The sequence below is a fragment of the Mirounga leonina genome, unplaced genomic scaffold, assembly GCF_011800145.1.
Source record: "Mirounga leonina isolate KUSES-001 unplaced genomic scaffold, KU_Mleo_1.0 Mir_95, whole genome shotgun sequence".
NCBI classification, from domain to species: domain Eukaryota; kingdom Metazoa; phylum Chordata; class Mammalia; order Carnivora; family Phocidae; genus Mirounga; species Mirounga leonina.
Genome location: NW_023270865.1, coordinates 23,396,886 through 23,417,597, shown reverse-complemented (window position 1 = coordinate 23,417,597; position 20,712 = coordinate 23,396,886).

The window sequence follows — 20,712 nt, the reverse complement described above, 5'->3', positions numbered from 1 at the left end:
CTCTTTGGCAGCATCTCACACAGCTGAGGAAGGTTGGTGCTCACCGATAGGCTCTCATTTTCTCCTGAGGGAGACACTGTAGGCTCAGAGGTCTCTTGGCACAGAGCTTCCCACCTTGGAGGACGGGTGATGTCAGTAAAGTGAAACTCTTTCACCCACCGTCAATGCAGCTTATCTTGGATTTTTTTTTTTTTTTTTTGCTTCAGTGGTGAGCTGGGACTTCTCTGCTTGACTTCTGGACTTCACAGAGCCACTCTCATTGGTGAGTGATTGTCTAAACTGATATTTTTGTGGGGAAGATGGTTTTTGTAGAAAGGAAACCTATTTTGCTGTTTTGCTGATGTCACCCCTCAGTGATATTTTGTTTTAGATTACACTTTCCAATAGCTCTCTGAACTGTACAGTTTGTAATTTTAAGTAAAGCTTATGAAATTTTGAGTATCGTGAGAGCCAATGCCAAGTACTCATTTTTTGACCACTTAAACAATTCAAGGGTTGGAGAGAAATAGAGAAGGTGCCCATGGAAGAGAAGCACATTATGTTAGGAAACAGAGGCAAATCAATGACTGTATTTCTTTGACATAAGTGGAAAGAAGTCCACAGGGAGAAATGGAGAAAAAATCGAAATTAATTGAAAAAGTCGTATTTACTTTCTCAGTTAATTGTTTAAAAATAATTCCAAAGTCACTTATTAAAAAACTCTTTTGTTTGATTATCCCACTTTTAAAAATAGGACACTTTAGGAGTACCTGGGTGGCTCAGTCAGTTAAGTGTCCCACTCTTGATTTCAGCTCAGGTCATGATCTCAGTGTTGTGAGATCGAGCCTCGTGTTGGGCTCTGTGCTGGGCATGGAGCCTGCTTCTTAAGATTCTCTCTCCTCTTCCTCAGTCCGTCCCTCCCCTCCATGCACTCTCTCTCTCAAAAAATAAAAATAGGACACTTTATTCAAAATTTACTTAGCCAAATCTATTTGGGTTAATCATTATCAATTTCAGTGGTGCTGTATCATCACAGGTGAGGGTAAGGAAACAAGACGTCTCTTTTCATACTGCCTCAATATCGACAGCAGTTTTTAACTATAACAGCACAACAGCTATTTTAAATTCTATTTATTTCTTAAGTGCCATACGGATAACATTTCCTCAGCATTTTCCATGAAGTAAATAGACATTATGTGGTAAATAAATAATGCCATAAATGAAAAATAATATTATCCTCATTTTACAGGTAAAGCACCTAAGGCTTACAGAGGTTAAATTACTTACCCAGTTTAATTCAGTTTGGAAGTGTTTGGGCAGGGCTTTGAATCCAATTAATTCCCTTTTAGAGTTGAAATTTCCACATTTTCATGGTAGCTATGACGACATATACTTTATATTGGGCATTTAGGAGACTTTTTTTTTACCCTTTGGAATTCAATAGTTATAAAATTAGCATGCTCGTGGTTTTGAAATCATATTAGCAATACATAGAACTTGGGGACAAAACAGATGCTTATTGTCTATATTGCATGGCAGATAAAAGCAAGTACTGATTTTTTCTTTAGTTACCATTACATTTATATGAAATATATTTGCTTACATATGGAGGTTAATATGTAATGAAATTTGGATTAAGAAAGGGGAAATGGGTGATTTTACTATTGTTGATGCTAATTTTATTTTTCTTTAATGTTATAAATAACAGTAAGAGTAGCAAGTGAGCTTTCATGTATGTTAATAAAAAATAAACTCATATATTCAGCTTGGGTGAATAAGAGTGAGAGAGGGGAGGGAGACAGAGACAAACACAGAATTTTACTTTGTTCTAACAAAAAGGAAGACAGATTCACTATTATATTACTTTTTCCATTACACTTGCACATATATGTTAGTTTGGTAAATACTGCTACGTTATATTGTGCCATATGGCAGGATGGAAGACAGTTTGTTCTGTTTTCACATTGTCTGGTCATATTCAACGAAAGTCAAGGCAAATCTCCTTTGAGATGTTTTGTTGCTTTGTTACTGCTGTCTGCTTGAATTTCCATGGCCCACTGCTTGATGGTCAAAGACAATAACCCTGAGCTGGAGCAAGACTTTCTTATTGCTCACATGGCCCTCTGAACAGGAAACTTCATTTTTCTCTATGTGGGTTCTTAGAACCCTACTCCCAACAATTGCAACCTGCTGACTACTGAGTGAATTTACACTGAATGCTGACATACTGGGAAATATAACTAGATCTCAGAGGCAATATCCACAGACTTATAAAGGAAACACATGAGGTTGAAATTCAAAGTGCTTGCACTCACCCAGAGTACTGAGCATTTATAAGACCCATACCCATAGATCATAATGCTTAACGATACGATCTTGAGAGCTTAGTGTCAGTGTTGATAGACAAAAGAATCCATGTTGATAACTGCAGTGTGGAAATAAAGAATAAAATCTTTTGTTTATCCCCATGCCTTTTTTTGGATCATTACAATGGTTCTTTGGAGGCACATAATATCATATTTACTCATTCCCCAATGATATTTAAACTAAACTTTTGACTTTTCTCTATATTTAGTGAGCACATAGAAGAGTAATTGAAAATGATGGCCCTTATTTTCATAAAGAAAGGTGCAGACTTATTGATTTCCCCATGAGTGTAAAATTATCTAATAAGCATGAGATAAAATAGCACAGTACACACCTTTGTGTGTGTGTGTGTGTGAGAGAGAGAGAGAGAGAGAGAGAGAGTCATTCTCTCGCTCAAGGAAAAACTGTATTGGATTATTTAAATTCACATTGACCAAGTCCAGTACTAATAAGCTGGAAGCATTTGACTTACTTAGAACCATTATAATGCTATATAAGCATAGGGATATTCCTTTAAGGAGTCTCCAGCTCAGTATGGACACATTCAGAAGCTGGATATTATTAGGGTCTGGACAAAATTAGAGTTCACACTTTTCCGTAGAGTAGTACTCATTTTTAAGATTAGTAATAAAGCAAAAATTTTAGAACATTTACACTATGCCTGCAGACCACTCTAGGATTATTTCATAATATTTATGTATTAATCACATTGTTTTAGTTCTCGGTTTAGGTGCTCTTGTCTCTTTGTTTTATATGTCTGAGCAGATATCAACCCAACCTTTTTTTCACAATGCATGTGGAAGAAATTTACCACAAGGTGATATTTATTCTGACTCCTTTTATTTCTCTTAGAGCAGACATGATAGGCCATGGTGAGGTCCACCCAGAGCTCCATTACTGCATTAGAGGCTATTAAAATGGACATGTCCTGCTGTGTTTTTTAATAGCAACTTTCACAGCAAGTCAACACACTTTTGGACAAATTATCTCACAGAAACTCCATAAGTATTACTAATTCATGGAAATTTGCTTTCAGATCTTGATGTGATTTGAGATAAATAATTGCTACAAATAGCTTTTTTTTCCTATCATGTTTTTTTTTTTTTCCTAAAAAAATAGAAAGATGATAGGTAGGGTGAGGATTAAGGGGTTTGCAGGACTATAAAATGCTGAATGTTAAAGTTTACTGTTACGTATGAACTAAAGGAGCATATCAATTCAGTTGAGTTCAGTTAGTGTGTTTTGACAGATTTAATTATTTCAGGTCAATATATTGGACCGTGAGATCTAAGTATCCATCTAAAAGTTGTAAGGCAGCCAAAAGTTATATCAACTTTGGTCGTGATATTTCATTCTTATTTGAGCAGAACAATTACAGGGCTACGAAGATAAATTACTAAGTTTCTTAAACTCTTCTCTGTTTGGCCATGTGGCATGTACTCTTGATTTGTGTGATATAGTTTCTTTTCTCAGGAACCCTACAAAGGGGTACCAATGAGTTTGATAGAAGATGAAAGTAATCCAATCCAAAAATTATCACATAGGAGGAACTGGGATGGCTTGGAGTTTTTTGAGAATAGTGTTGACATGTATGTCAATAAAATTGGATATACCAAAAGATGGAATGAAAGATGGAATATAATGGGGTCCAGCAATTTTCACATAGCTACTTGAATTAATATCCTGCTGTTTCCATACAGTTTGTTACTTAATTTAGATAAGTTTGTGATTAAATTTAAATTAATTGATCCAGTGTCTCCCAAGTGCTATGTATAATATCTGATGCATGAAAAAGAACAAATGTTTATCTATGGCTTTCTATTGGCCTTACAAATATTCTATGAGAAGAAATTGTATTCTATGTATTCTATGTATTCTAACATTATATATTCTATGAGAAGAAATTGAAACTCAAGAGTTTAAGTAACTTCCCCTAGGTTGTATTACTAATAAAACTGTTCATGTAAACACACATTCCTCTGGCTATTTATAATTTTAAATAATGATACTAGACAATTTTCTCTAATTATATAGGTACTTTAAAAAATGTGGTATTCTTGTGAAACAGTGGCAAGAAATATTATCTATATTTGTTTTAGAACATGAAAAACTTTGTAATTTATTTTCCTTTTGTGGATAACATAATATTAGGATTTTTTTTGAAAGATTCTATGGTCCAGAGATTTATAATGAAGATATATTTCCATTAATGTGGCCATCTATCAAGTTGTAGTTTATGGGGATGCTTATCAGGTTGTGTGCAAGCATGGCTAACGTATGACTTGCTTTTTATCATGCAGCACATTGACAGAATCATCTGAAAAAATAAATGCAGAGCCTAAAAATTTGGTTAGAAGAGAGAGTGCATTACAGTACATGACAGATTGGCACTTTGGTTCAAATCGGAGATTGATTGACCTATAGATTTTGCTCAAAACATTAATGTACAATGCTGCAGGCATAGAGAAGCATTAAGAAGTTATCAAGATGGATAGGTAGGGAGTGCTTATTTTCTCTGGCCCTACTTTCTTCAAGATAAATGTAGTAGTGGAGAAGCACAAAGAACAATAGGTATTGAGCAGTTCCAGGAAGCTGAATTTGTCAGATTTTAGCAAACAGAACATACAGGCAGACTTCTTAAATTCGTTCTTTGTCTTTGCACCCCCAGATACAATCTGAGCTAAATATATAATACTCCTTCCTTATCCATGGTTTCCCTTATTACTGTTGTTTCTGTTACCCACGGTCAGTTGTGGTTTGGAAGCACATGATAGGAGTAGCCAAACGCTGTCACGATGCCTACATCATTCACCTCACCATGTAGGCATCGGATCTCACAGCATTACAAGAAGGGTGAGTACAACGCAATATGATGTTTTGAGAGAGAGACCACCTCACATAACTTTTATGACGGTATATGTTATAATTGTTCTATTTTATTATTGTTGTTAATTTCTTACTATGCCTAACTTATAAATTAAACTTTGTCATAGGTATGTATGGATAGGAAAAAGCAGGGTATATAGAGGGTTCAGTACTATCCATGGTTTCAAGCATCCACTGGGGGTCTTGGAATATGTCCCCTGCAGTTAAGAAGGGATTACGGTATTATTGTTTTTCCTTACAACATAAACAGTTTATCAGTTTTTTGAACATGGTCATCTCTTCATCACTGTTCATTTAATGCTTGGTTAATTCTCCTTTCCATTATAGCCACTTAATAAAACGAATTTGTTTGACTCTGTCAGGAAGAGTCAGTTCTTACTTGGGCACAGATTCAATGGCCAGTAAATTCTATCTATATTTAGGATTATTTTGAGAATATCTCAGTAAATGCAGTACTAAGATATTTGTAACTGTATTAACTAAGTTGTCAAATTAAACATCTGTATATAAGTTACTTATGTAAAAGTGACTGAATATAAATTGCTATATACTAGAGACTAGATTTGTGTCATATTTCCTCTACAAGCCCCTTGGTCTTTTCTGTCAGTTACCCACTGTCATAATACTGTTGAATGTCAAAGCACTCTTAATTGAGTGGCTTAAAACAACTGACTGAAATTGTTGCTCACGAGTCTATGGATAATCTGCCCTTTTCTTCTGGTCTTCTTTGAGTTCATACGTATGTTAGCACTCAGCGAGGGGTCAGGTGAGTGACCATGCTAAACTGTTTGGGCTTTCTTACCTGGCTTAGGACAAATTGGGTGTCAGCTGGTCATATATTTTCTCAGCATTGCTAATCATCATCTCTCATCATCCGGTGGATGAGCCCAGGTGTTTCCTCAGGGTGAAAGCAAGAATCCAAAAGAAAGAGAGTGAAAGTATGCAAAGCTTCTTGATGCCTATCCAAGGAACTGTCCCACTGTCACTTCTGCCATATTCTACTGGCCACAACATTCACAATACCAACCCAGATTCAAGGGAGCAGGATTCTGTTAGTATTACCCTTTTCTTTCTTTCTTTTTTTTTTGTGTGTGTGTGTGTTGAATTACACTGTTAAAACTATTGAATGTTAAATCACTTTTACTCCCTGCATTACTTTTTTATTGCTGCCACAAATTTGGCACCTTAAACAATACAAATTTATTATCTTCCTATTCTATAGGTCAGAAGTCCATTACAGTACTCAGTGGGCTAATAAACGTGTTGGCAGGGCTGTGTTCCATTCTGAATGCTTTAGAGGAGGATGTTTCCTTGCGCTTTTGGATTGTTGGCAAAATTCAATCCTTTATGGTTGTAGAACTGAGATTCCTGTTTTCTTGTGAACTGTCTGATGGTGGATAGCTATTCACCACTTCTAGAGACTATACACATTCCTTAGTTCCTGGATCCTTTCTTCTATTTTCAAAACCATCAGTGACTTTGTTAGTCATTTTCCTCTCAAGGAATATCAAGTTCCTCTCACATGACATCTGACCCAGCCAGGAACTGTTCTCTGTTTTAAAGGATCTATGTGATTAGATTGATTGACATGGAGGAAAAGCTCCTCATCTCAAGATTCTTAACCATAATCATATCTGCAAAGTCCCTCTTGCCTTCTAAAGCAACACATTCACACCTTCTGTGATCGTATCTCCTACTATGGATGCTGATCCTCTTGCCTCTCTGTCTCATATGGACCTTTGTGATTATATTGGTCCCACCTGGATAATCTCCTGATTGTCCAGAACCTTTCAGTTTTTTATATCTGCAAAGTCCCTATCACCACACAAGGTAATACATTCACAGGTTCTGGGGATTAGGGTGTGACTCTCTTTGGGGAGCCATTATTCTTCTTACTGTATCTTCCTAGGACACTAATTTGTTCATAAGCCATTAATTGTTTAAACTATTTTGTTTGGGATTCGCATCTGTGTTTTATGAGAGAGGTTGGTGTAAATTTTCTTCTTTTTAATGTCTTTGACGCGTTCTTTATCAAGGTTAAATTGATGTTCTAAAATAAATTGGTGGAAGGTCTCTTTTTCTCTGCTCTGGAAGAAATTTTTTGTAAAATTGGTGCAATATCTTCTCTAAATGTTTGATAGAATTCAGACATTTCATAAACATTCCCCTTTTAGTTTTAAAATGCAAATCTGATTTAAGTGAAAAAAAATCCAGTTTTTAAATTTATTTTCATCAAGTTTAATGAATTGTGCTTTCCCAGGAACTTAACCTGAATATTCAGATTAGTTAATATTTAATTTTTCAAACAAAATTTTCCTGTTTTTGTAGGAAATTTGGTAATGTCTCCTTTATCATTCTTGATATTGGATATTGACATCTACTTTTTAATCAATTTTGTCAAATAACTTTTAATTATTTAGCTCATTAATAAAACAGTAACTTTTCATGTTGATCCTCTAGATTTTATATTTTTTATTTATTTTTATTCATATCTTGTTTCTTTTTCTTTCTTTTTTTTTTTTTTTAGAGGGAGCACACTGCAAGTGGTCGGGGGAGGGGCAGAGGGAGAAGGAGAGAGAGGAGCTTTAGCAGGCTCCTGCTAGGTTTCTGGGGCTCAGTCTCAAGACTTGGGGCTCAATCTCATGGACCTGAGATAATGACCTGAGCCAAAATCAAGAGTCAGATGCTTAACTGACTGAGCCACTCAGGTGCTCCTTTTGTCATATCTATTATATTTCAACTTTTCTTGGTTTGCTTTGCTATTTTTATTTTGCTTTGAAACATTCATGTCCGATCATTGATGTTTCATCATTTTGGAGAACATTCTCTTATTTTAATCCTTTGAAATTCTTTTTTTTTTTTTAAAGATTTTATTTATTTGACAGAGAGAGACACAGTGAGAGGAGGAACACAAGCAGAGGTAGTGGGTAAGGGAGAAGCAGGCTTCCCGCCGAGCAGGGAGCCCGATGCGGGGCTCGATCCCAGGACCCTGAGATCATGACCTGAGCCGAAGGCAGACGCTTAACGACTGAGCCACCCAGGCGCCCAATCCTTTGAAATTCTTAAGACATGCCTTGCTGCCCAACATATGGCTAATTTTGCTAATTTTCCCATTCCCATTAAAAAAAGTGAAGTATTTGGTTTTGGGGTGTAGTGCTCTGTAAACACGAATTAGTGCAAGTTTGCTATCCATGCTGTTTACTTCTTTTAACTACTTGCTGATTTTTGGTATTCTTATTCTATCATTTGCTGAAAATATATTAAAACATTTTTGTTGGGATGCCTGGGTGGCTTAGTCAGTTAAGCATCTGCCTTCGACTCAGGTCATGATCCCAGGGTGCTGGAATCAAGTCCTGCATCAGGCTCTGTGCTCAGCGGGGAGCCTGTTTCTCCCTCTGGCTGCCGCTCTGCCTGCTTATTGCTCTCTTTCTCTGACAAATAAATAAATAAAATCTTTAAGAAAACATTTTTGTTCTGATTATAGATTTGTCTATCTAAACTTTTGGTCCTGTTAATTTTCCCTTTATATAATTTGATATTATCTAAATGAAACTAATTTGATCATCCCAGAGAATTGCCACTTTATCATTAGCCATGTTCTTTAATAGTCTTTTCCCCTTCTTAATTTTTATTTAGAAAATGTAAAAAATACAGGGATCATAATGTAAGCATAAAAGCAATTCAGTGTCTTATTTCCTGTACCAGACTCATGCTCAAAGTTTAATGTTAAAGCAGGTTTTTAACCAAAAACACATTTGGACTATTTGTTTTAATTACTGTTCTTTTCTCTTTGCATCTCTTGCAGATATTTAGCTGTTAGACACTAAAGAGACCACAAACTGATTTTTAGGTTAAGTTCATCCAGGTAAAAGAGAGCCTAAAACATCATATACATGCAAACTCTTTGGCATTCTCCAAAAAAAAAAAAAAAAAGAAAGAAAAGAAAAAATAATATCATATTGCTGAAAATCACATTAGTCTAGAGCTAAGTCCCCTTCAAATCAAATCCTTCCTGGTTGCTGATCTTATTTATATCCTCCATACCACTAACATGCTTTTGCTGTTGTTTTTTTCTTTCTTTAGAGAAAGGGTAGAATGTTACACAAATATGACAGAAAGTTTGCTGTAACTTGTATTTGAAAGTGAGTGATAACTAGTAGGATTAATGTGCTAAGTGATTAAAATATCTAAACTTGGATAGTGTCTATTAAAATAAAGTTTGGTTTCAGGGCACCTGGGTGGTTCAGTCGGTTGAGCGTCTGCCTTCGGCTCGGGTCGTGGTCCCGGGGTCCTGGGATCGAGTCCTGCATCGGGCTCCCTGCTCTGCAGGAGGCCTGCTTCTCCCTCTCCAACTCCCCCTGCTTGTATTCCCTCTCTCGCTGTGTCTCTCTCTGTCAAATAAATAAATCTTTAAAAAATAAAAATTAAAAAAATAAAGTTTGGTTTTTAGAATAATGCTGACTGTCCTTAATTCTGACTCAGATTTCAAATGAGACATATTTTTCTTTGTCTCTCTCCCATTTTTTGTTTTTTTTTAAAATCTTTTGATCCTCTTCACCCATTTCTTCCACCCCACCCCCGCCCCACCAGCCTCTAGAAACCACCAAACTGTTCTCTTGTCAATAAGCTTGATTTTTGTTTTGTTTTACATTATAAATATAAGAGTGATCATATGGTATTTGTCTTTCTCTGTCTGAATTATTTCACTTCCCATAATGCCCTTCAAGTCCATTCATGTTGTCACAAATGGCAAGATTTCATTCTTTTTTGCGTCTGAATAACATTCCTTTGTGTGTATGTGTATGTAAAGATATTTTTTATATGTATGAGAAATACATACACACGCACACACACATATTTAGAATTTATTTTCCATCAACACTGAGGTTGTTTCTATATCTTGGCTATGGTAAATAATACTGTAATTAACATGGGGGTGAATATATCTTTTTGAATTAGTGTTTCATTTTCTTTGGATAAATACTCAGAAGTGGATTTGCTGAATCATATGGTAGTTTTATTTTTAATTATTTTTTGTTTCAAATTTTTATTTAAATTCTAATTAGTTAACATATAATGTAATACTGGTTTCAGAAGTAGAATTTAGTGATTCATTGCTTACATATAATAACCAGTGCTCATCATAACAAGTACCCTCCTTAATACCCATCACCCATTTAACCCATCCCCCACCCACTTCCCCTCCAGCAACCCTCAGTTTGTTCTCTATAGTTAAGAGTCTCTTATGGTTTGTATCCTTCTCTTCCTGCCCCCCTCCCATGTTCATCTGCTCTGTTTCTTAAATTCCACATGTGAGTGAAATCATATGGTATTTATTTTTAATCTTTTTTTAGGAAACTCCCTACTGTTTTCCAGAGTAGCTGCCCCAATTTGCATTCCCACCAACAGTGCACAACGGTTCACTTTTCTCCACATCCTCACCAAACACTTGTTATTTCTTGGGTTTTGATAATAGCTAGTCTAACATGGGTGAGGTGATATCTCACTGTAGTTTTGATTTGCATTTCCTGATGATTAGTGATGTGGCGCATCTTTTTTTAAGTTTTTATTTTAATTCCTGTTAGTCTTTTCATTTATCTGTTGGCCATCTGTATGTCTTCTTTGGAAAAATGTGTATTCAGATCTCATTTTTTAAAAATCAGATTGTTTCTTTGCTTTTGAGTTGTATGGGTTCTTTATATATTTTAGATATTATCCCCTTAGCAGATATATGATTTGCAAATATTTTCTCCCAGTCAGTAGGTTGCCTTTTCATTTTGTTGATGGTTTCTTTTGCTGTGCAGTTTTTTTTAGCATGATATAACTCATTTATTTTTGCTTTATTTATTTATTTTTGGTTTTGGTGTCAAGTTAAAAAAAAAAGTCACCAAGACCTTTGTCAAACAACTTCTGCTTATGTTTCCTTCTAGGAGGTTTTTGGTTTTCAAATCTTACATTCAAGTTTTTAATCCATTGTGTTAATTTTTGTGTATAGTGTAAATAGTTGAGTTTCATTGTTTTGCATGTGGCTGTCCAGTTTTCCCAACACCATCAATTGAAGAGACTGTCCTGTTTCCATTGTGTATTCTTGGCTTCTTTGTCATAAATTAATTAGCCATTTATGTGTGGGTTTATTTCTGAGCTCTCTATTGTGTTTCATTGATCTATATGTCTGTTTTGATGCCAATACCACATTGTTTTAATTACTATAGCTTTGTAATATAGTTTGACATCAGGGAGTGTGATGTCTCCAGCTTTGATCTTCCTCAAGATTGCTTTAGCTATTCAGAGTTTTTTGTGGTTCCATACAAATTTTGGATTATTTATTCTGTTTCCTTGAAAAAATGCCATTATTATTTTGATAATAATGCTTCTTAAAGTCTAATATTTTGTTTAATATACCAAAGGTATATAATCTTTCTTTGGGCTAAAGTTTGTGTAGAATATCATATTGATTCTTTAATTTTGGACATTTTTCTATTATAAAAATGGCATAATACTCACTTATATTTAAACTTGTGTATTTTGTCCATTAATATCTAGTATAATCATAAAGATATTTCTATTTAAGTATATATCATGTATTTTTTTATCTATTCATCCCACTTAATGTTCTTTTTTATTCTTTCCTTTCTTGACATCCTGATTATGTTTTCAGAATTTAAGTCTCTTGCTTTTAGTTTGTTGCTTCTATGTTCTGTTAGCATTATTTTAGTTGTTTCCAGATTAGATATTAGATCTGTCCTTGACCAATAAGGTGTATTATAAATTAGTAATTTTATCTCTTCTTTTTGTTCCATTTAACCCCTTCTGCCTTGAGTTCCCTTGTGTGGTAAAAAATAATTTTTAATCTCATGATACATCTTAATAGTACCTTTTTAAAATATTTGCATGCATATTTAACTTTTCCATTTTTTTCCTTTAAATTACTTTCCATCTCTGTGCTTCCATTTGATACTAGTTTCTTTCTATTGGTGGTAACATAAGCTGTTATTTAACTTGTTGGCCTGAAAATATCTTTATTTTATTTTATTTTCATTGTCAAAGAGAATTTCCACAGAGTATATAGCATTCTAGATTCTAGTAGTTCTAAAAATAACTGAAAGGGGCGCCTGGGTGGCTCAGTCGGTTAAGCGTCTGCCTTCGGCTCAGGTCATGATCCCAGAGTCCTGGGATCGAGCCCCGCATTGGGCTCCCTGTTCGGCAGGAAGCCTGCTTCTCCTTCTCCCTCTCCCACTCCCCCTGCTTGTGTTCCCTCTCTTGCTGTGTCTCTCTCTGTCAAATAAATCAATAAAATCTTTAAAAAAAAATAACTGAAAAAGAAATCACTTTGAGATGTCATTCCTTTGTCTTTTACATTTTGTGTATTTTTATTTTTGAGAAGTTAGTTCCATTAGCATGGTTTATTTTTGACAATAATAATCACTCCGTACATACTAAGTAGATTATTTTAGGATTTTCCTTGTCTGGTTTTTAGCAATTTTATCATGATGTACCAAAGTGAGAGCTAGCTAGCTTTCTTTCTTTCTAATTATGCTTCTTGAAGATTTTAGCATGTCTTGGATCTGTATCTTGATGGCTTTTAAAATATTGCTTCTCATTATCTTTCACCTAAGAATAGAAATATTGATATATTCATTTTACAATTCTTTGTCAATATTCTTATATCTTAATTTCTTGACTATAAATTAATTATTTTAAAGTTTGTGGCTGATAACTACAATATTTCCTTCTTCTATCTCTAGGTCAGTTTGTATTGTTTGTTCTTATTGAATGTTATAAGTGAAATTTCATCTTCCTGTACTTCCGAGTATTTTTGATTAAAAGATGGATGTTATTTATTTAATTTTTAATTTTTAAAGATTTTATTTATTTATTTGACAGAGAGATAGAGAACACAAGTAGGCAGAGAGGCAGGCAGAGGAAGAGGGAGCAGCAGGCTCCCCGCTGAGCAAGGAGCCTGACGCGGGGCTCGATCCCAGGACCCTGGGATCATGACTCAAGCCGAAGGCAGCCGTTTAACTGACTGAGCCACCCAGGCGCCCCAAAGATGGATGTTACTTAATAAAACTCTAGAACTAACATAATGCAGTGGATCATGTGATTAGGTTGCTCTTTCCTCAAAAAAAAAAAAAATGCTAAAGTTAAATTCTTATGTGTTGAGATTCACAGGTTTTTTTTTTTTTTTTTTAATTAACTAAGATTTGCTTGGCCTTAATTAATATGGATCTATGGATGGGTTCATAAGTTCTGTGAACCCACTGGAATTGTGTACAAATTATTTTATGTGTATTGTCTTTTGAGTTCATGGGCCCTTGGGGAAACATTTAGAACTTCCACCAGATGCTCTAAAGACTCATCAATGAAAGAAAGTTTAAAGACAACCTTTATGTAGGTTGATTACCCAGTTTTGTGTGAGGAGGTTTTCAACAAGAACTTGAACATGTAACAGAGATAATAAAAATTGGTTACTTTCTGTAGGTCTCCTCTTTCTGAACAAATTTACTTACTGTGTATGATAACTAGCCTCCACTGCTGATTCTTGGATATCCTTCTGTAGGAAAGGAAAAAAAAAAAAAAAGAAGAAAGGAAGAAAGAAAGAAAGAAAGAAAAAGAAAGAAAATGGGCTAATGCTCAAATCAGAACAAATTACATAATCTGAGAGAAATAATCAGAGAGGAAAAGGGAAACTGAAGAAAGTATTATTAAAATCACTCATTTTTTTTGGGCGCCTGGGTGGCTCAGTCGTTAAGCGTCTGCCTTCGGCTCAGGTCATGACCCCAGGGTCCTGGGATCGAGTCCCACATCGGGCTCCCTGCTCTGCAGGAAGCCTGCTTCTCCCTCTCCCACTCCCCCTGCTTGTGTTCCTGCTCTCCTCTCTCTCTCTCTGTCAAATAAATAAATAAATAAAATCTTAAAAAAAAAAAGATCACTCATTTTTTTCTAAAAAAATCGTTTCAGGTGAATATAGTAGCATTTAACTACCCATATTTTCATTTTTTCTCTATTTCCTCCTCAGGCACCAGGAAATAGTATTTTATTTATTTTTTTATTGTTTTACCTTAAGAAAGTTTTTTTAGACTCATATTCTATCACTTTAATAAGTGATGCATTCAAATTAATAAACTTACTAAAATCTAGCTTCATGCAGGCACATCAAAACCTATACATTTCACTTTTAATCTCAATTTCCCTTGCCTGATGCCAATAGCAAGAGCTAAAAAATAAAGCTGCTGACATGAAACCAGTGCAGGAAAAGGATGTCTTATGTAATTAAATATGTTTTTGAGATAATGATAGATGAAATGTATGAAAGAAAATGATGAAAAAGCCATTGTTAAAAAGTAAAAATTCCATGATGCATTACTTATTTTTATAAATAATGGAGAGAATTTAAAATTAGTATGAGGTTCAAATACACCTTGAACAAGGATATAGGTAGTATTTACTTAAGATTGTTATATAGCAGGTGTCATACATCACCATGGTGATAACTCTTATGTCATTGAAACCTTACATTTCTATAAAAAGGAAAATATTTTACGTCTGTTTAAAAAACACTTTGTCCCTTTGATAGTTAATGTATTCCAAAACAGAACAGAAACTGAGAGTAGGGACTAGAGATTAGGGAATAGAATTAGAGGTAGATGTTTGAGCTGATGTTTTGATTCAGAATGATGGGTATATTCACAGCTTACATATTTTATTGACCTTTAGGAACAGCAGATATATATCTTAAACCTGACAAAATGAGGCAGTTTAATTGGGCACCAAGACTTTTGTTTTAATCTATTTCTATCCTGGTTCTCCTATAATTCTTAATTTGAATATCAAGAGTCCATAATCGAGAAGGAATATACATACATTTAATTTCAAAACCTATTTTTAACTTATAAACAATCCTTGCAGAAAAATGTCTCTTATCCTTTAGACCTGAAGATTTTTTTCTCCCAAGTAGAAGTGACAACCAGAAAACAAAACTATACAATCATTCTGAAATTATAAAGGAAATATGAAATCTTTTACTTTTCAATATTCAAATTCAAAGAGTTTCTTCTTTCTCTTCTATAACAACAGAAAATAAATACAGATATTCACTGACAATATAGTAATTCCATGTCTGTTTTTTCTCTGTGCAACAGGGAGGTGGTACTTAGATGGAAGAAATAATTTCTTCGCCCGACAAGACATAAGATCTTACTAGCTTTGCTCCATGTCTTTTATTGAGATCTACTTAGAAAGGTACTTTACTATGTGTGCTGTTAAATTCCATGTGGCTGACTAGGTAACAAATAAAAAAGACAGAAGCTGAGGGCCACAGGGGGTTGCAGTTGTCAACATGGTGATAAGCTAGTGCTTTATCATCAGAAACTAAAGAGTACTTAAATGATACTGACTGCAGTTGTGGTCATAATTTATTGGCCTCAAGCGACTCTGTGTGTATGTGTGCTTACCTTCCCTAATCTCGGTGTCTGTTTTGCTGGAGTCTGCATTATAAAACTTCAGTGATCCTCTCACATGTAACCTTTATTTCTTGTAACATCAAAAGAATCAGAACACATGGCTTAAAATACAAGAAAAACAAATATTGGGGAAAAAAGAAAGTTAGTACAAATAAAGTGCTACTGGAAAGACTGCGGACAGATGAAAACCAAAATGGAAAACTGAAGGTTAGCAGGCCTGAAGCACAACTACAGAAGTGATGTTTTCAAATAATAATTCACTCCTAGGTTGCAACATGATGAGTTAAAAGGGGTCATGTGAAAATGTTTTATTTATTTGTAAAGTACATTCTCTAAAAGGAATTGATTTTGAAATCCATATCTACTAGGTCAGAAAAAGCTTAAAAGATTTAGATTGTTTAAAAACAGGTTTCTTTTTAACACCTGAGGACAATAGCAACTTGAAAGTGCTAATTTTTGATGGTGAGCCAAATCCTTTTGCCCCATGTCCTGAAGCTGCCAGTGAAGGAGATTTCTGAAAAACAACAATGAAGGAAATATAATAGTAAAATATTTATTCTATGGATAGAGTCTTCCTATGATCACTTTGCTCCAGAGTATTTGTTCCTATCCAAAACTCAATGAGGAAATCTAAAGTAAGGATTTTTCCCTCTTCCTTTTTAATTTATGCCACAGGGAAAAAGAAGGTAACGTTATGAAGAGATAGATATATTAATCAACTTGACTGTAATAATCATTTTACTATATATATATGTATCAGAACATCATGTTGTATACCTTAATATATATATATATATATAAATGTATGATTTTTTATTTAAAAAAAAAGAAACAAAATGTGGAAAAAACCGAAATGTCCATCAACAGATGAATGGGTAAACAAAATGTGATATATTCATACAACAGGGTACTATTCAGTACTAAAAGGAATGAGGTATTGATACATGCTTCAACGTGGATAAACCTTGAAAACTTTATGCTAAGTGAAAGAAGTGCTAGCACAAAGGCCATACATTGTATGATTCCACTTGTATGAAAATTCCAGACTAGGTAAATGAACAGACAGGTGGCAGATTAGTGGTTTTCGGGAGCTGGGGGGAGTGGGGAATGGGCAGTGACTCCTTAATGGGTACAGTTTCTGGTTTGGGATGATGAAAATGTTCTGGCCTAGATAGTGATCAGGTAAAGCATAGTGAATGGAGTTGAGGCCAATGAATTATAAAATTGTTTTTACTTAAAAAATGTATTCCATAGAACACTATTATCAAGAAGATAGAATTAGGATTGATAATCTCAAAGAGAATGTGATTAAAATATGGAGTAGGGGCACCTGGGTGGCACAGTCAGTTAGGTGACCAACTCTTGGTTTTGGCTCGGGTCGTGATCTCAGGGTCGTGAGACGGAGCCCATGATAGGCTCTGCACTCAGCATAGAGTCGGCTTGAAATTCTCTCCCTCTCTCTCTGTCCCTCCTGCTCATGCTTTCTCTTTCTCTCTCTCTACAACAAATAAATAATAATAATTAATAAAAATAATAAATAAATCTTAAAAAAATTATGCAGGGCATACTTGTATGTGTTGTGACAGAAATAGTTGTGATCACTCTCCCAGGGTGACCCCATCTCCGACAGTGTTTCTTATTCTAAGATGCAAAGACAGAGGGTCTGAAGTCATAGGTCTGGTTCTCCTAGAGACCAAAGCTGAGGTGGAGATTTATAGGCTGGTGGTTACTGGGGGGTCCTCACAAAAACAACACCTGTAAAGGAGTGAGGGAAAGGAGAAGGAAGCAAGAGATCAGGCTTTTGCTCCATATTTCCATTAGTCAGTGGATGTGAGCTGTTCCCAAGGAGGAACTGAGGCAACTCCCTTTAACCAACGGCAATTTCTGGGGAAGATCTGGACTGTGAGTCAGGAATTAGCAACAGTGTCACTTCTGATCATTTTTTCTTGATTTCTTTTGATTGTATAGATTGAGCAATATACTTTTAGCTGCCCATCTAACTCTTCCTAGAGTCCCATGCTCTATAAGCATATCCATCATCCTCTGCCGATCAGACTCCACTAGCTTCCACTACAAGTTTGCCATTCATTAACACAATTCTACCTAGATTTTTCCTTAACAATGAACCTGCCACCTAGCCTCTATTATTTGGGATCCCATCATCATTAGTGCTAGCAGAGAGTCCAGTTTTATGAAAGCATCACTCACCAAAAACCCCGGCCAACAAATAGCTGCCATTGAGCTTCTCAAAGATGTTCGTGCCTACCCCTTATCCCATTGGAAAATGAGATTCCTCTAGACACCCTCATGGAATTTAGTCAGCTAGTGTTTATCCTGGCTTTATGTAATCATTGACTGCAGACTGCCCTTAAGGAGGATGGTAACCCTGGGGAAAGGCAGTATCTGGAGAAGGACTCAAATGAGGTATCAGCAGGCAACATTTCCAACAGGCCGCTGAGGTAATGAGTACTTAGTTCCTAAAAGTGGGGATTTGGGTGATGAACCATAGTATTCACTACATAGATTCTGACCTCACCTCTTCAGGGACATCTTTATTATCATGTCATTGTATATTGTGTGTGTAGTACAGTGTGTGTGTGCATGCAATGTGGAGAGAAGAAAAATGAGGGTCATTTAACCATTTTCCAGGATGTTTTTGATGATGTTTACAGATAAATTTCTTAGTATATGAATTCTTTGAGGGCACATAACTTATATAATGTTTATTTTACTATCTATACATCTATTAAAGAAGAGGCCATAAGTAAATGTCTGCAAAAATGATTGTTCGATCATCTGAATATATAGTAATACATGTTGACCATTGGGTACATTATTATAAACTGGGAAGAGCCTTTTTTTCTCATTTATTTTCCTCCCTCCCTTTTTTCTTTTTTTTCCCTTCCCTCTTTTTTTTCCTCTTCCTCCTTCCCTCCTATTACCCAGTATCCTTGTATGGTTTCTTTCTCTCAGTTAATACTGATCAGATATGTGGTTACTTTATGAAAATTTTTTATGTTTAGATTTTTAATTTAGTTTTATTTGAACCAACATTTTGATATATTTATTGAAAAATTTCACCAAATTCTGAAAAAGTTAAAAAGTATCCTGTTTAATCATGAAAGAAAAAAGTGTTTAAAACAATTAAAAAAATTTCAGAACACTTTTTTAAAAACAATTTTTTAAAACATTAGAGAAGGGAAAAATAGTAACTTTAAAGTAGGGCAGAAACTACCTTAACCAAGTAATAAATTGTGTTGATATCATATACCCCTGATATGACATGAGGATAAGGGATTTTAGGTCTCTGGTGTTCTTGAAAACCCATAACTCCAATCTCCTCATGAAAAAAAAAATTAGTTGACTCTGAACTGAGGATTGATTTAGAGACATACATGTAAAGAAATCCATGACTAGGACTTTTCAAAACTGTCAAGGTCTGGAAAATAAAAGAAGAAAACAAAAGTCTAAGAAACCTTTGGAGATAGGAGACTAAGGTGCATGAAGACTGAATGTAATATGGTGTCCTGGATTGTCTTTTGGAACACAAAATAGTGGGGGGGGGGGAAGCTCTTAACATCTGAATAAAGTCTGTAGTTTAGTTAATAGTAATGTATGTTCTCATGTTAATTTCTTGGTGTTGACAAATGTACCTTGGTTACCTAGTCCAGGAGTCAGAGAAAATGAGGAAAGATCCAGGGGGAAGGGAGAGAGACTCACAGACCCAGCTACTGCTTTATGCCAACGGAGTGAATCAGTAGATCAGCAGTAAGGTGTTGGTGCTACAAAATGGCTGCTACCTGCTTTGGTCATTTCCTTGATGAGATTATTAAACTTCAGTCAGTAGACTGTTTCCTTGAATTCTAGTTTTCTCTTGGAACCTTGTTTCCTATAGCAGTTGTCAGCCTCCTTACTATGTTGCAGTTGTATCTAAGTATAAGCATTATTTTCTAGCCTTAGTCTCAAAAAATAAGATTAATGTGGGCCACTTGGGTGGCTCAGTCGTTAAGCGTCTGACTTCAGCTCAGATCGTGATCCCAGAGTCCTGGGATCCAGCCCTGCATTGGGCTCCCTGCTCCGCGGGAAGCCTGCTTCTCCCTCTCCCACTGCCCCTCCTTGTGTTCCCTCTCTCGCTATGTCTCTCTCTGTCAAATAAATAAATAAAATCTTAAAAAAAAAAAGATTAATGTAAGTCGGTTAATTACTGTAGCACATTTGTGTTTTGGTTTTTTTATTAGATGGAATGAAGATGTTAATAGAGCCCTTGATATTTCTACTCATTTCATTAAATACGAAATGTATATTTATAAACATAAATATCTAGCATAATGTGTTGAATATTTATGTAATGCTTTGCTGCCAAAGTCCATATACGTACATTCATGGATTTTGAGATAATTTTCTAAAGTGATGGATTTATACATATAATACAATGACTTTCTCTGCATTACCAACCTTTTAGTTATGAATAGCTTTCAGCTATTAAGCATGAGGAATTAACTCACAGATAAATTTTCAACAAAAAGAGATCTTGGTAGCTCTTAAGTTATATTGTGAAACGTTATGATGATATACCATTAAATTTATTCCAAAGGATATCTTTTAAATACCCTGTGGAAATATAAGAGCGCTTTTTTTCTTTCTTTTTAATCATGAAACGCCCCAGGTTGCCAAAAATGCAGCCATCAGCATTCTTTACTGAAGGCAGCTTAGGACTGTCAGCCATCTTATCTTCCTGTTGTATGGGTGATGTTTTTTTATCAGTGAATACAAACATTAAAATGGAACCATAATCCTTCCTTAGATATAAGGTCTCTAGCTGCCTCTCTGATATTGGTGCCTATCTGCTAAAGAAACGAGGCACACAAGTGTAAGCACATTCACAAATAATATGTATTGGAAAGTAACACGATTATTGTAGATGACAAATAATGAAATGATGAAGGAATAAAGACCAATTAAAAACCAGTTAGTAATTTTACAAAGGTCAAATGACATCTGTGAAGCTGGACCCAAA